The sequence below is a fragment of the Xiphophorus couchianus genome, chromosome 22 (assembly GCF_001444195.1).
Source record: "Xiphophorus couchianus chromosome 22, X_couchianus-1.0, whole genome shotgun sequence".
NCBI lineage: Eukaryota > Metazoa > Chordata > Actinopteri > Cyprinodontiformes > Poeciliidae > Xiphophorus > Xiphophorus couchianus.
The window spans coordinates 10,609,828-10,623,940 of NC_040249.1; the positions used below are offsets into that span (position 1 = coordinate 10,609,828).

At 40.7% G+C, this 14,113-nt stretch overlaps 1 protein-coding gene across 4 annotated transcripts in view; it reads right to left on the minus strand.

The window, feature by feature from the left end:
* The window catches only part of zmiz1a (zinc finger, MIZ-type containing 1a), a 123,372-nt gene that overhangs the window by 74,047 nt on the left and 35,212 nt on the right, over positions 1–14,113 (minus strand). For all 4 annotated transcript variants that reach the window (XM_028006546.1, XM_028006543.1, XM_028006542.1 and 1 more), the window contains one exon: positions 177–253. The gene's annotated coding sequence lies outside the window, so the exon portion shown is untranslated. The remainder of the gene's footprint in view (positions 1–176; positions 254–14,113) is intronic.

A 14,113-nucleotide genomic window follows, 5' to 3' on the forward strand; every position in this document is an offset into this window, starting at 1 on the left:
ACAATGCTTTCCTGGGAAAAAACCTACTTGTTTAAAGAGGCAAGGGTGACACAACAAAAATCTAAATTGAAACTGTTGCTTCTTATCTTGCATTTGAGACCAAGTGGTCATATCGACATTGCAGCTCACACCAAGGCACTCGGACACAGACAGGGGGGATAAATCAGGAGTCTTACCGATTCGGATGAGGAGGCTCCTGTGTTTGCTGTTGGGCAAAATCAGCTTCTTAAACTTCATCAATCACAGAGCAAGTCTGAAACCAAAACAAAACACAATGCAACAAAGGTTAGCGAGTGTTACGATGCAAAATGTGGTTTTTAAGTAATATGAATACACGGAAAAGCTGGTGTCATTTATTAGGACGGAATAAAGCACCCTGCTGTTCATCTGACAAATTGGAGGCAGAGAACTGGGGAGCTAAAGAGAATATGTATCCACAATTCTGTCAGGTGTTAAACATAAAATACCTAAACGATAAACACAAGACGATTCCTTGCAGAAGCAGCTGTCTTTGAACTCTCCAGGCTCTAATCAAGGAGCAACTATTCTTTTCTTTTGCTTCTGGCTATTTTGTAACAGAGATGTGTAGATTTTCTTACGGGACCTATTAACACACCACTGCATACTTCACAGAGCTGCATCCTTAGCTCACCTAAGCCTATGTTTTAAACTTGACACCGTTTTTCAGCATGTGAACAGATGAAAAAAAATTGAATTAAAACAAAACATTACCCAACATTTAATTACTATTAACACCAGTTTGCAAGCTAAAAGCGTATCCATGATTTCCCCCATATCTGAATCAAATTAAATTAGTCATGTGAGTTTAATTAACTAAATACAATCTGATGCTGCAATTTCACACTTGGTTATGGGGAACAGAGGACGGTGCTTGAATATGGAGAAAGAAAGGATGGCAAACCTCTAGTTGGTATGATTCTGTGTAGTGGGAGGCTTGGAAGTTGAAGACTGCCACAGTTTGGTGAACAGATAAATCATTAAATGATTACTTAACCCTCAAGCCTGAGAGAAGTAATACTTGCCAGATTATAAAAAATGGATACTTTTAACAAAACAAATGATTTATTTTCCCTTTGCATTATAATTTTCAGTCTTGTCATTATCATGAACAACAATATTTACTCTGTAGGCAAATGGGCACTTTTGCAAACATATTTATTCGGCGCAGCAGGTTCTCCAGGAAGTGGAGGGCTCAGTTAGAAGTTTTCAGGGGTTAATTGTTTATATAATTTATTGCTTGTGTACAGTATATACAATGAGATATTTAAGGCCATTTAGGAAACAATAGTGCATGTATTGTTTATAATTATTTTATGGCCAGTTGCTGCAGCAATTAATTAATTTTATCTGTCAACTCTCTCCATCAACATTACTGGGTAAGCATAACTATAATTGGTCTGAAGATGACTACACTTGAAGCTGATGAGACATTAAGGTCAATATGAGGAGGCACATTCCCAGTATACATTATTTCATGGTGCACTAAAGCTTAAGAGCCAATAAAAGAAAGAAATAATAGTAGAGCTGAAATTATTCTGTTTTAGGCACATCTTTCTTTCTACTGTGGCTTAATCTTTACTGTGATTTTATTAGAAATGACTTTCGCAATGACATTTTGAGATGATATACACTTTATCAATTATATTTAATCAGAAATCTGATGAGAAAAGGGTAAATATTCCTGATTCATGGACAAAAGTGTATTTGTGGAGGAAAAAAACTATTCCTATATTCTATTTACAGATCCACTAAAACATTTTTCAATTTATTTATTCACGGTTTAATTTTAGCTATGTTGTAAACAAAAAAACGTATGTTGATTTATTTTATTACATTGTGGCACCTTTGGCGCGCCACAAATATTACTAAAAGCGACATTAGCTGGATGACTCAGGATGCTCCTAATCAGGGTTTACACACTGGGAGGTTACCTTTATGTGTGAAGAAACAGAAGCACTCCTCTCACATCATTATTCACTGCTGGTGTCAGTCACTGAACCCTAACTAATACAGGTAACACCCTTTATATTTTCTGGAACCAGCTAATTATTGCTACTAAAGGCAACAGAAGTGAAGCTCAGAGGATTAAAATAGAAACAAAAACGAGGACAAATAAGAACCAAAACTCAAAAATTCACACGTTTATGGCAAAAACAAGGTGAACATGATGGTCTGTTGGGCCTCTAAGGAAAATGGCTTATAAAAAAGCTTCTGCTCAGTTTAAAAATAATGAATACATGCTTGAGAAAAATATTCCAAACAGTAAAATATTGTAGGCACTTATCTAAGGAAGGGTCATCCTTCTGCAGTGAATCAATAATGCTCACCAAGACTGAAATGCATTAACCACAGGACCGACTGTGTGTTCTTGTATTCATCTGAGCCAAGTAATTTCTACTGTCTTTGTTTGACTGAGAAGTTCTATAGCACAATTTCCAATGCTGGTATTATTTTCCCATTCATACAGAGGCTCCATCATGTTGCTAAATGAGCTGCAGTGGGTGATATAAAAGAAAAGAGAAAAAACACACACACACACTTACATACACGGTAATTTACTGATCCTCTGTAATGAAACACGAAGCCAGCCAGGCATGTTTTCTCACTCTCTCCAAGAAAAAATACGGCTGCTGAGATCTACAGCGCCTCAGAAAAAAATGCTGTCACACCGCCTAAAGAGAAAAGGCAGAATTATAAGAAAGAAAAAAAAAAAAACTAAACAAATGGAGCCATTGATTCACTACTTGTTTATTTACAAGCCTCTCTGGAGAAGAGATAAATTCCCCTGTTGAGGCTCTGTTTCCCCATCACACGACACGACGGGATGCATGAGAAGAGGGGCGAGCGGGCCGCGAGCGCAAATGTGAGCACGCAAACACAAACGTCTCGCATCTGGATTAATCTCCAATGGGCGTCATCGCAGATGCCATTAAATGTAGCAGAAGGCGAGAATCATTCAAGAGAGAGAGAGAGAGAGAGCGGGAGAGACTGCCATCTGAATAATTTATTCCGAGGCTCATCTTGTCTCGCACCGGGGGGATTTCTGCTTTCAATTTACACCGTTTTCCTCCCCATATTCGAATCAGGAAGCAGATTTGTTGTGATTGGCACGCGGAAGGTCACCGTTCGAAATCTAGTGTTGTTGGTGCTGCCCTCGGTGGGGTTGGTGGGCCAGGTCTATTAGCACGCTAGGAAGAGGCACCGCGTGGTTTTTTTCCCTTTTCTTTTTTTTTTTTTTGTCCGCCTTTGTTTACATGCTCAGTGACGCTGGAGAATAAGGCCCGTGGTGCATGGAGACATCAGTGTGTCTGAGCTTATTAGACGAGCTTTCCAAGGACACAGGATGATCTAGAAATTACACTGGCTGAGGGGGGAAAAAACACTATAGCTAATCACAGCAGGAGGATGTTAGGAATGCAGACGCCAAAGCAAGGAGCAAGGGAGGGGGACAGAAAGGACAAGACAGAAAGGGAAGGACAGAAGGAAAGATGGAGGAGTTGGGAATGAAAGCATGAGAGGAGGAGGTAAAAGTAGGAGAGCGCAAAATGAAGCCATGGCTCTTATCCCTGTCCTCATGATGTGTGTCACAAAGGGACTGAGAAAAGGACACAGAACAGTTCACGGAGGCTCAGGTCAACTGTGACAGAATGAGCTGCCATTAACCAGACAAGCAGAGGGAGAACTCTATCTGAGTGACAAACTGTAGCTGAAATCTGCAGCCTTCGATGCGGCTCGAGGGATCTGCTTTGTTTTGTGCCGGTGTTATACAACTCCTCTGGGAAAGGATCAGTCTATTCCGCCGCGCACTCAATCCGGGAGACGCACACGTATTGGGATGGAGGGTATGGACTGTGAACGTCCTCTGAAATGTAATCGAAACTTTAAAAAATGGATTATTGAGCAGCTTGAGTCGGTGTGCTTAGCAAGCAAACTGCCCCTGGAGGAGTCAATTGGTGTGAGCTAGCTAGTGCTGGATGACAAGACTTGGCTGTTTCTGGCCTCGCAGGCATGAATGGCCCTGCAGCAGGCAGGCACAGCGCAGCGGTTCAACAAGGCCTCTTTAACCAGCAGAATGACAGGCAAGCAGACGGGCGGCCAGCCAGACACAGTCATGCAGCTCTGGCTGCTGCGCCGGTGCCAAATCAGTTCCACCACATGATGCAAGTGAAAGAGACTGGGAGAGGACAGTCTAAGTATATAAGTGTCTCCACAGTTAGGTCACCAGACTGTATATATATATTTTTTTATCTTGTTTTCCATGTATCCCACCCTCCATACGGCACCAGTTTTTTCACCATCGTCTGCCAGCTCTCTTACGTACGCTCTTTCTGTTTCTGTGGAGAGTATACGAATGACTTGTGCCTTGTTAAACTTTAAATGTAGGAGTCCACGGCCTCAGGCGCTGCATCAGTCCCTCTGCGCGCTCTCCGCCTTGTGGAAATCTCCGTGAAAACTGAAGGGAAACTCGGCACCACTATGACACAGCATGCAGGAATGCACCAGCGGATGTGGTTTGCTCGTTCGCTCTCTCTCTCTCCTTAACTTCTCAGTTAGCCCTCCTCCCCCCTCTCACTGTGGGCAGGTCCATATGCACCCAGTAATTATCAAGGTTATTTTCTCCAGAGGACCAAATCCCTGTTTATGGGCATAAGCGTGTGTCACCAGGGCCTTGGCTGTCAACCCCACAGGACGCTGACTCTAGTGGACAAGCCCTGGAGAGAAATCTCTGCTTCTCACACAACGTAGCTGCTTCTTTTCTTTTCTTTTTTTTTTCACTTTGTACACACACACTAAAAGAAAACATTTGCAATTCTCGGTCGTTGTGCTATGACCTCAACTAAGACATCAAAACTGATGTTCCTTAAGAGCCTCAAACCTTGGATTTATCCTTGAAAACCCTCAACTAATGAAAAGATATTGGCTCAGAAAGGGGGCTATAAATCCTTTGACAGCATATTAAAAAAAATTAACTGTAATAAACAGATTTTATATACTATGCCTTGCAAAAGCATTCATGGACTTCAAACTTTCCACATTTCATCATGTTGCAGCTGAACAAATGTAAGGCATTATGGGGGATTTTGTGAGGCAGACCAATACGGAGAGAAAAATACTAGATGGTTTTCAAAGACTTTTATAATAGAACTCATATTTATGTTCACTATTTGTATTTGACCCCAATTCCGTCTGATGCACTCAAATACGACCAGTACAACTAAATAAATGCCTTTAGGAGTCATCTAAAGGACAGCATGAAGACCAGGAAAAGAACAGATTTATTTCTACTAAGAATAAATTACAGATATCTGAACTCCACTGAGATTAGTTGACTTCTGAATTCAATGGTTTGCTCTGCATTTTATTTTGGGGTGTCAGATTAATTACCAATGCACACCACACTTCACCAGCCACCAGCTTTTCACATCCACTGACTGGAATATTTGTGTCTTTAACATGGAAAATTTGAACATCTTGAAGAGGAGTGAATCGTCTTGCAAGGCAGTTTACGTAAACTCTTTAGTTCCTGCAGTCGTGAGAGCAAAGAGAACATGTTTATGTTGGCTGGAATGAACTCTAAAAAGGACATTATTTTTTTTTTTACTATCAGAAGTTCAATTCATTTCCCCCCCCAGTAAGAGATTCCCTGGAGAATTGGGATCCAGGCTACAGCACACATTTCCTTTTTGGCAATGGTTTATGAGGAAGCGAAGACTGGAAACAGCCAGTGGTTAACAAGGCCTGTAAAAATCACTAACTAACACAACAAGGTAGGCATTATACCTGTTAATTAGAGGCAAACAGCAGGCAACTTTGTTTTGTGAATGGGACACAGAGTAGGCTTGTTCTCATGGTACATTTGGCTTGGGAGCAAACAAGAGCCCGGAGCAACCTGAATTGCGAGCTCAAGAGTATATTTGCATGCAACAAACTGTTAGCTGGGGTCAGTAGTGCACACGCACACACACCCCCACACGCACGTACTGAGAAACTGGCTGCTCTCCTCACACAAAAGCTGCTTCCTCTTTGTTTCATCACGCAGGCTGGGCTTTGTTGGTGTGCGGAAATACCTCCAGAGGGAATGAAAATACTGGCAAGTCCCTGCAGCTCTTTCTGGAGCGAAACACGGGCAGCAGGGTCGGTCCTGCAGCTGCAAGATCACTCACAACGTGCATGCATGCCAAGTGCCTGTGTAGGCTCGGAGCTCCAGTTACGTACGGAGATAACCATGTTAACCTAAAGAACATAAACACTGGGGTGTAGTTACAGGGCTATCGGGGAACTAGAAGAGCCAACACTGACAGAGCAGAAACTGAAGCTGGACTAATGCTGTCAAAGAGGCTACAAAGTTACTAGCAACGTCACTGCTAAGATATTAGCCTGGGAAGAACTCGGCGACTTCACTTCTTAGGTTTACTGACTTCTTGCCAGAATTTGGTAAAAGAGTTCAAGAAAAGGTCAGCAGAAGTCGAGATGTTTCAGGAATAGTAAATCACACTAAGCTGCATGTACTTGGGGACTCTGCTACTAATTCGTCCAACACTGGGGCGCACACATTCACCCAACCTCAACAAAACTGGGACGCCAGAAAAAACATACATTGAGTCCAAAAGAACCTTCACTGTACCCAACTCCACCACGACGCCCAGTACCACGCTTTTCTCTTTTCATATTCCATTACCTCACTCCACGGACATCCATACAAGCAAAAAACACGTGCTTGTAATCAGACGACAACATTCTCCACTGATGACTAAAAATCAAAGACTTAACGATCTGCACTTAAGGCAAATATACGCCATATTTAGTAAGATTTCCAAACCTACAAGTAGGAGAAACAGAAAAATTTGGTCGTCTGTGGAGGTAAAGATGGTAAGTGATGAAAAGACACATTTTTGGAAGTATTTCAGCCCAACTCTTAACACAGATGGATTTTTAGCTTTGCAGTCTCACTTTGCTACCTACGCTCATGTTCCATTGACCCAGGAAATTAAAAACGACTTGCTATTTTCGTCAAAAACTTCATGTCGATTGCACCTCCTACATAAATCTGAGCGGCTACAATATCTTTTCAGTATGGCTACTACATGTTTGTTGGGAAAAATCCTACTTCTAAGCTCTGTGTGGAAGTCAAACGTACAGCCTATTTCAGAATCTCCAACACATAGTTGAAAGTTTGAACATATCAGCAAAAATGTGAGAAAAATCATGGGAAAAAAGTTTCCAGACAGGAAGTGCATACAGGGGCTGACAACAAAAGGCTTCTAGCTCTACATTTTGCACAATTTATGAAGTCTCTTTTTCTTTTTTTGTGTGTAAATGCTGCATTACCGAGGCTGTTTTAAATCTGAACAAGGCAAAGCACTTCACAAAAGGCAAAGATCCAGCAAAGCACAAACACACCACCTCGTTCTTAGCAGTGGCTGCTAAGAAAGATGCAGCCAGAGCGAGTCTGGAGATCAGCACCATTCTTTATAGGACACCTATATTACACATATTTATATCAATCTGTGGTAAATACTGATGTAGTGCTGTGTAATTGCAGATTTTGCTTGGCTGTACAGTACCAATCAGCCTGTTAGGTGACACCAAGATGAAGATTAGTCATTATCGGGGCACTGCTTGAGGCCAGAGTTGCAGATAAGTATTGCTTGACTCAAATGTGCTCAGCAGGTAGTTTTGTTCCTGCCCTACCTAACAAGGATTGTCATTATACCAGCCCCCGTGGTTATCAGAGAGTGGGAAGGGGATGGGTGAGAGAGTCCTGGGATGAAAGGATCTAATGTTTGAGGGTGATGAATTGTGGTTATCAGCTGCTACTTGTTAAACAGCTAACAGCTGATTGAACTGTGCCAGATTGCCTGTTTTCAAATTAAGCTTCCTTTGACTTTTTTTTTTTACAGTATTTTACAGAGTTCTAATTAGTGGATATAAATAGTCTATACACTTATAATGTTCTTGTGATGCAAAAAAATATCAAAGACCAAGATAAATATAGAGATTTTTTTCCTCTTACAAAGAGGCTAATACTACTGCTAAAGAAGCTGTAGAATATTGTGTATAATTGGACATGTAAAAAGTAGTCCACTGAACTCTCCGTATATCTAGACAACGAAGTGGTGTGAAAGACAGAAGATTTTCCCTTCAAGGGAAACATGTGTCTCTTTGTGGGAGAACAAGTTATAGTCTGATGAAACCACAGTAAAAGCTTGGCTACAGTAAGATAAGTAAGCTTGACACGAAAACAACATGGAACATCAGCAAAAAACAATACAGACACAGTGAAATGTGGAGATGGCATCATCATGTTCTGGGGTTGATTTTATTTCAGATGGAACTCTTCTTTTGTCCATCCATCCATCCAACCTCATAGTTTAGAATTAAATATGAAGGCGAATCTGTGAGGCTGCCTGAGAAAGGCTCTGAACAACAGATGGGAGTGGGAAAATATTACCAAGCAAAGATCCGGGATGGTGACAAACTACTCTCAAAGACTGGATGCTGAAACTGAATCAAAAGATATGACAAATTATCCAACAAATGATTTATGTATTTATACAATTCCTTCTTCTCTTATTTGGGTCCTAGTGCGTTACAGAACAGGTTCTTAAGTTCTCCTATTGGCATACAAATGTTTGAACGGTTATGCTTCACAATGATCTACTTTAACATTACGTTCAGGGTAAAGTAGAGAAGATGGGGTGGACTATGTTTAAAACTCCCCATTTTTAAATGTCTTTTATAAACACCATCCCAGGTTATATTTAAATGACAAATCACCTTAATTGAACTGTATCGCTTCACTAAACTGTAGGGCATGGATGTCTTTTATACATAGAACAGACTCATGCAAAAACAAATGTGTGTCTGAATAAAATTAGGCACTTAAATATTAGATTCTTGCAAGAAAAGCTGGCTAAATGAAGTTGTTATAAAACACATCTGTATGGGACAAGTCCCCAAAGAAACCAGAAGAAAAACACCTTTTTGATATATGATGCAGATTATGGGCGATGGCCAAGGCCCACTTTCTGCTTTGCAGTCGTCTTTGGTTAAAAGCTTAACAAAAAAAAAATCAGGTCGTAAGCAACTTTCTTTCTTGTCAAGCTAATTTCCATTAAATCTTAATAAGTAAGCTGTGCAACATCCTGATCCCCCCAAAGTGCTAATTTCTCAGCAGAAACACTCCATCTTTTGACTAAACAGCAGAGTAAAACAGCACTGAGCAGATATCAGGGGGAAAGCAGATTCTAGATGTAGTGACAGAGGGGAAGAGCTTTCAAGACAGCTGCTTAAGTTTCTTTCTATGTCACTCTCACTCAAACACACACACACACAGGCACACACACCCTGAACTCCCTCTCTCCTTTTTAGCCAGTGACAGCAGGCACCCAGCGATGACACGAGGAGTGTCTCTGGCAGCCTGTAAGGCAGCACTAAACAGACAGAAATATCTGTTCTGACAGACGGACAGACCGTCACCCAGTAATACATGCATGCAGCTGTCACAGAGCGTACTGCACCTCTTCTCGCTTGATTTTTTATTTCTTATTTTAACTCTTCTCTCAACACCGAACACAGATTTAGTCATTCTTCTTCCTGTTGTATTGATTTTCCACTCCTACATTTACGAGACAGCGCCGAACATGGTTTATCTTAAGGCTGGAGAGAGTTTGGACTGAGTTTCAGTGTCATGACCCCGACATTTGAACATACGAGCCATCCTGCAGCTAATCAACATCTTTGCTGCTTTCATTTGTTTATTCATCTCTTACTTTCCTTTCAGGAGAGTCTGTTCTCAATTTCTCCGGCTGTTTAGCCTTTTCGTTCTCAGGAACAGCCGTTCCCAATTAGGAGGGTCAGAGAGCGGAATAACTCATTCACTGGTATCTGACTTTGGAAGATCCACAGCAACAAGAAACTTCTGCTATAAAACTGCCAGGTCTAAAACTTGTCCACAGACTGTGTTTGCATGTGCATCTGTGTGCATAAATCTGCACTGTGTCAACAGGTTGTCAGGAGACTCTGACATCCATGTTTTACAACATGCGATTATGACAAACCTGCTTATGTTGTGATCGATGTAAAGGTGCAGTTTATAGACATTCATCTGAAAATATAAGGTATTGAAACAATGAAAAATCTCTCCTGATCAGTCAGGCGCACCCATGCACCAAAATCTGCACCCTCTGAAAGAGAGCTGCTTTAAGGGCTTTGTTTCAATGGTCCCCCCTGCATGCTGTAGAAGCTGGCAGCTGCAGTTTAAAAGGCACATCTGCAGGTATTGCATTTCAAGCAGAGAAATTCAAGCTGTGAGAAAGAACATATACACAAACATTGTCACAGACGGAGGAGTATTCAGACGGGTTGCCTCTTTGTCTCTTGTAAAAAAAAAAGACATTGCAGGTGTGAGCTTTTCTACATGGCACCAAGTCTGAAAACAATGGCACGACTGAAGAAGGTATGGTGACAATCTGTGTGTTGTTCAATAAAAATACTCACTTTAGTGTGAAATGATGGACAATATATGGCCAAGTGCACCATAGTAAGGATAGGACTGTAAAGAGAATGCGCTCATCAGTGAAGCGTCTCAGCTAAGCACACCTTACTGAGGCTGAGTGCAAACCACTAGCCCATAGACCTACAACTGTTTTGTGCATTTACAAAAATAAAGGTGAGTTTCTTACATCCTTTTGTAAAACCTAAATTAAATAAAAAGAAAACAATTTACGTGGATAATACAGTGTGTAGTTTTAGACACTTGAGCTCAGATTTGAATAATTTTAGAAACTGGTTAAGACCATATTTGACAATCAGAAGGAAATCTGATTCATACTGATTGGTGTTTTCTGTTCATGCATCTTCAACAACTAAGATTCCTGGTGATGTATCTAGATATACATCAAATGAGCCATGAAGCACATATAACCTACATATTCCTGTAGGCAGGACATTGGACTGGAGCAAAAGGGAGACCTTCATGCAATTACATTTCCTTGGCACACCTTCTTCCAACACAGACTCCTCAATAAGCAGCTCATACAGAGAAATTTTCACCATTTTAATTCATAAGCTCTCACAATAATGTCTCTGAGAGAATCAGATCTATTTGTTACAGATGAGAGTGGAGTGGTGTGGAGGATCATGGGTACTATCTCTCCCAAATCAGGGAAAGAAAGAGCAATCAGCAAAGCTTCAGATGGCATCCAACAGATTTAAGCTCCTTTCTTCAAGCACCGCTGCTGTGGCGCTCTCACACACTAGTGATGTGTTGCATGCATTTCTGATCATTTAAATATGTCACAGATGGACAAGAACATGTCTAATTGAGAAACATATGCATCACACTTACAAAGAATAATAATTCCAACATGTGTGTCGTTTTATTCAGTTCTCACCGTTCATTCACCACGAGTTGCAGGAGACCGAAGGTGGCATTTTCCTGTACAATTTGTGAAATTATGCAGATGATGACACCGTGTTTCTTTTGTTTACTGCTACCGGGTCGGAGTGTTCATGAACATTATTTTTCAACCTCACACTACAGTTACCACTCCTTCCTCTCCTCAACCTCCCGTCTTTCTCTCTCAGGGAGTCCTGCTTCGGCATTGGAGGAACGTCCTCGGCATTATGAGAAGCCATTAATGAGTGTTTGGCGTGGCATGTTGTGATGCGCGGCATATTACAGCCATTCATCAGAGTCATGAGACACTTGACAGGCGGACAGCCAACAGGTTGTGTAATCATATAACACAGCCATGTCAGGCCTGCCACGGCTCCGTGTCCCATTCAGGCCTCTAATGTTGTTTTCCTCTGGGTAATTGACAATGCCAGACATAGAGACCCAGTGATGGATAACATAATGGACCCACTGGCACACAAAGATGGCGGCCGACTAGAATGATGTCATCTTCAAATATACAAGCATTTAGAAATATTCAGGATTTGTTATAACTCAGTCTTTTTCCCTTTTTTTTTTAGGTAACATTTATTAGGATGACTTTGTACCTTGAATTGATCCTCATATTATTCTAGTTCAGCATATTTGCTTGTCAACAAAGGGTTTTGTAAGGAGCTAAAAAAAACAAAAAAAACAATTACTTCTGTCACTTAATCAATAGAATATTATATATATATTTTTTTTTGCCTTTTTTTGTCTTTATAAGAATCACACTTAGTGTAATATGCTCTTTTTTTTTTTTTTACCGTTGGGCTATCCCGTCGCGGGTTTGCTTTTCTGGAACAAAGTTTGGCTTGTTGGTGGTGCATGTTACCCTCCAAAGGACTCCCTTTTGTCCCTGACCTTGTTTGCGGTTTTTCCGGGCAGAAATTTTATGGATAGTTATGGGAAAAGATTACTTTCGGTTAAGAAACCACAGAGTGTCATCCTTCCTTTTGCAGACAATGGTGTTCTGTTGGATTCAACGCTCACTGGAACCGTTCATGAGTCCGAATGAGAGTCAGCTCCTCTAAATCAGATGCCATGGATTCAAAGGCAGTAAAAAGTGGGTTGCTCCCTCCAAGGTGAGGGGCTGCTCAAGCAAAACAGTTCAAGGCTCTCCATGTCTTGCTTAAAAATTATAGTAGGATTGTGGAGAAGATGGATAGATGAATTTGGGCTCCTCTAGTCTGTCATAATAGAGAAAAAGCAAAGCCAAGAAGTGAAGCTCTTGATTTGGCTAGCCAAAAAGCATGCCAAACATGGACAAGAAGAATACTTTTTGAGATCATGTGGGATGAATATAAAGTGCTTAAGAAGAATGAAGCTAAACAAAAAGGAATGCCATTTTCATGGTCAAGCCAACAGCTTGAAACAATATGCTTTTACCAGATTTATATATGAAAAAAATATCAGAGAAAACTACATTAAGATTCAAGATGAAAATGTCAGCATTAGTCTGAGACAAAGCTTGGCCTTGGACAGAACTAAACCAGCATCTCTAACACAGTATATTATTATTTGTCTCCTAATTACTGCAGTAGTCATTGCTTTGCAATAAATTATCCCTAACCTATAATGAATGCATCACATTAGTTTAAGTCACTTTTTGAATAAATCATTGAGATAAATTGATTTGAGTTTATGCAATAATTATGCACATGGGTAAAAAACAAAACAAAAGTCAAAGCGAGACTTTAGCAGCTTCAGAGCTCTGCAGAAACAACACGATGCAGAGAAGCGTTTAGTTTTTAACTAGACAACTGCGTCAAAGAGGCAGGGGTGACCTCAAGGCAGGGTGAGACATTGTTAAAAAAGGAAAGTATCCTCACACAACCTGTTCTGCTCTGTCCCTAAGCTGGAAAGGAAAAGACAATGTTCTTTCTCATCCTCCCACTCCACACAGCTTTTTTACCTCTGGTTGTTTGTGAGAAATCCTTTGCAGTACACAATCCCCCCCAAAAAGGGCCGGTTTATAAAAGTGAAAAATGGGCTGCTAGATGAAAACCAGAATGAATCCAGCAGGGATAAAAATACACATCCTTGCCTTTTGAACATTCTCGCTGTTTCCCGAAGGTGGAGATAGGACACCTAAGGGAATCATATGTTTGATCATTCTACCATTTTAAAACACTTGTCTTCATTTATGTCTGGATCTGGTTGACTGTCAGAAAAATAATGACAGCACAATAATTGACGGTGTTTATGTGAACAGGCCATGTGTCTTCAGATTTGCTTAAACAGGTCCAGCTTTCTACTAATCAGAAACAATCTAAACTTCATTGATTACAAAAACTGTTCAGTTTCAAGAGCTATATTTTAGTCTAGTTTGGCTAATAAAGTTAATGTTGTTATAAATATTAATAGAATTCAGTCTAATGACAAGTGAAAAGGCTGAAAATTAGAATTCCGGTCAAATCATTTTTAAATGATTGGCACTCTCTGATCTCTCTCACCAAACATTTCCCTGATAAACTCAAAAAGACTATCTGCCTCTGAGCTACCTCTGGCCTTTCATAAATCACAAGAGGTGGCAGCGATATCCTGCGCAGCTATGGGCTTTCAGAAATGATGCCGGCAGTGTAGGACAGGAGACGTGGTGCAGCGTGGGTGTTAGCACATTAGACCTTTGCCTCTCCATATCGTTCTTTCCAC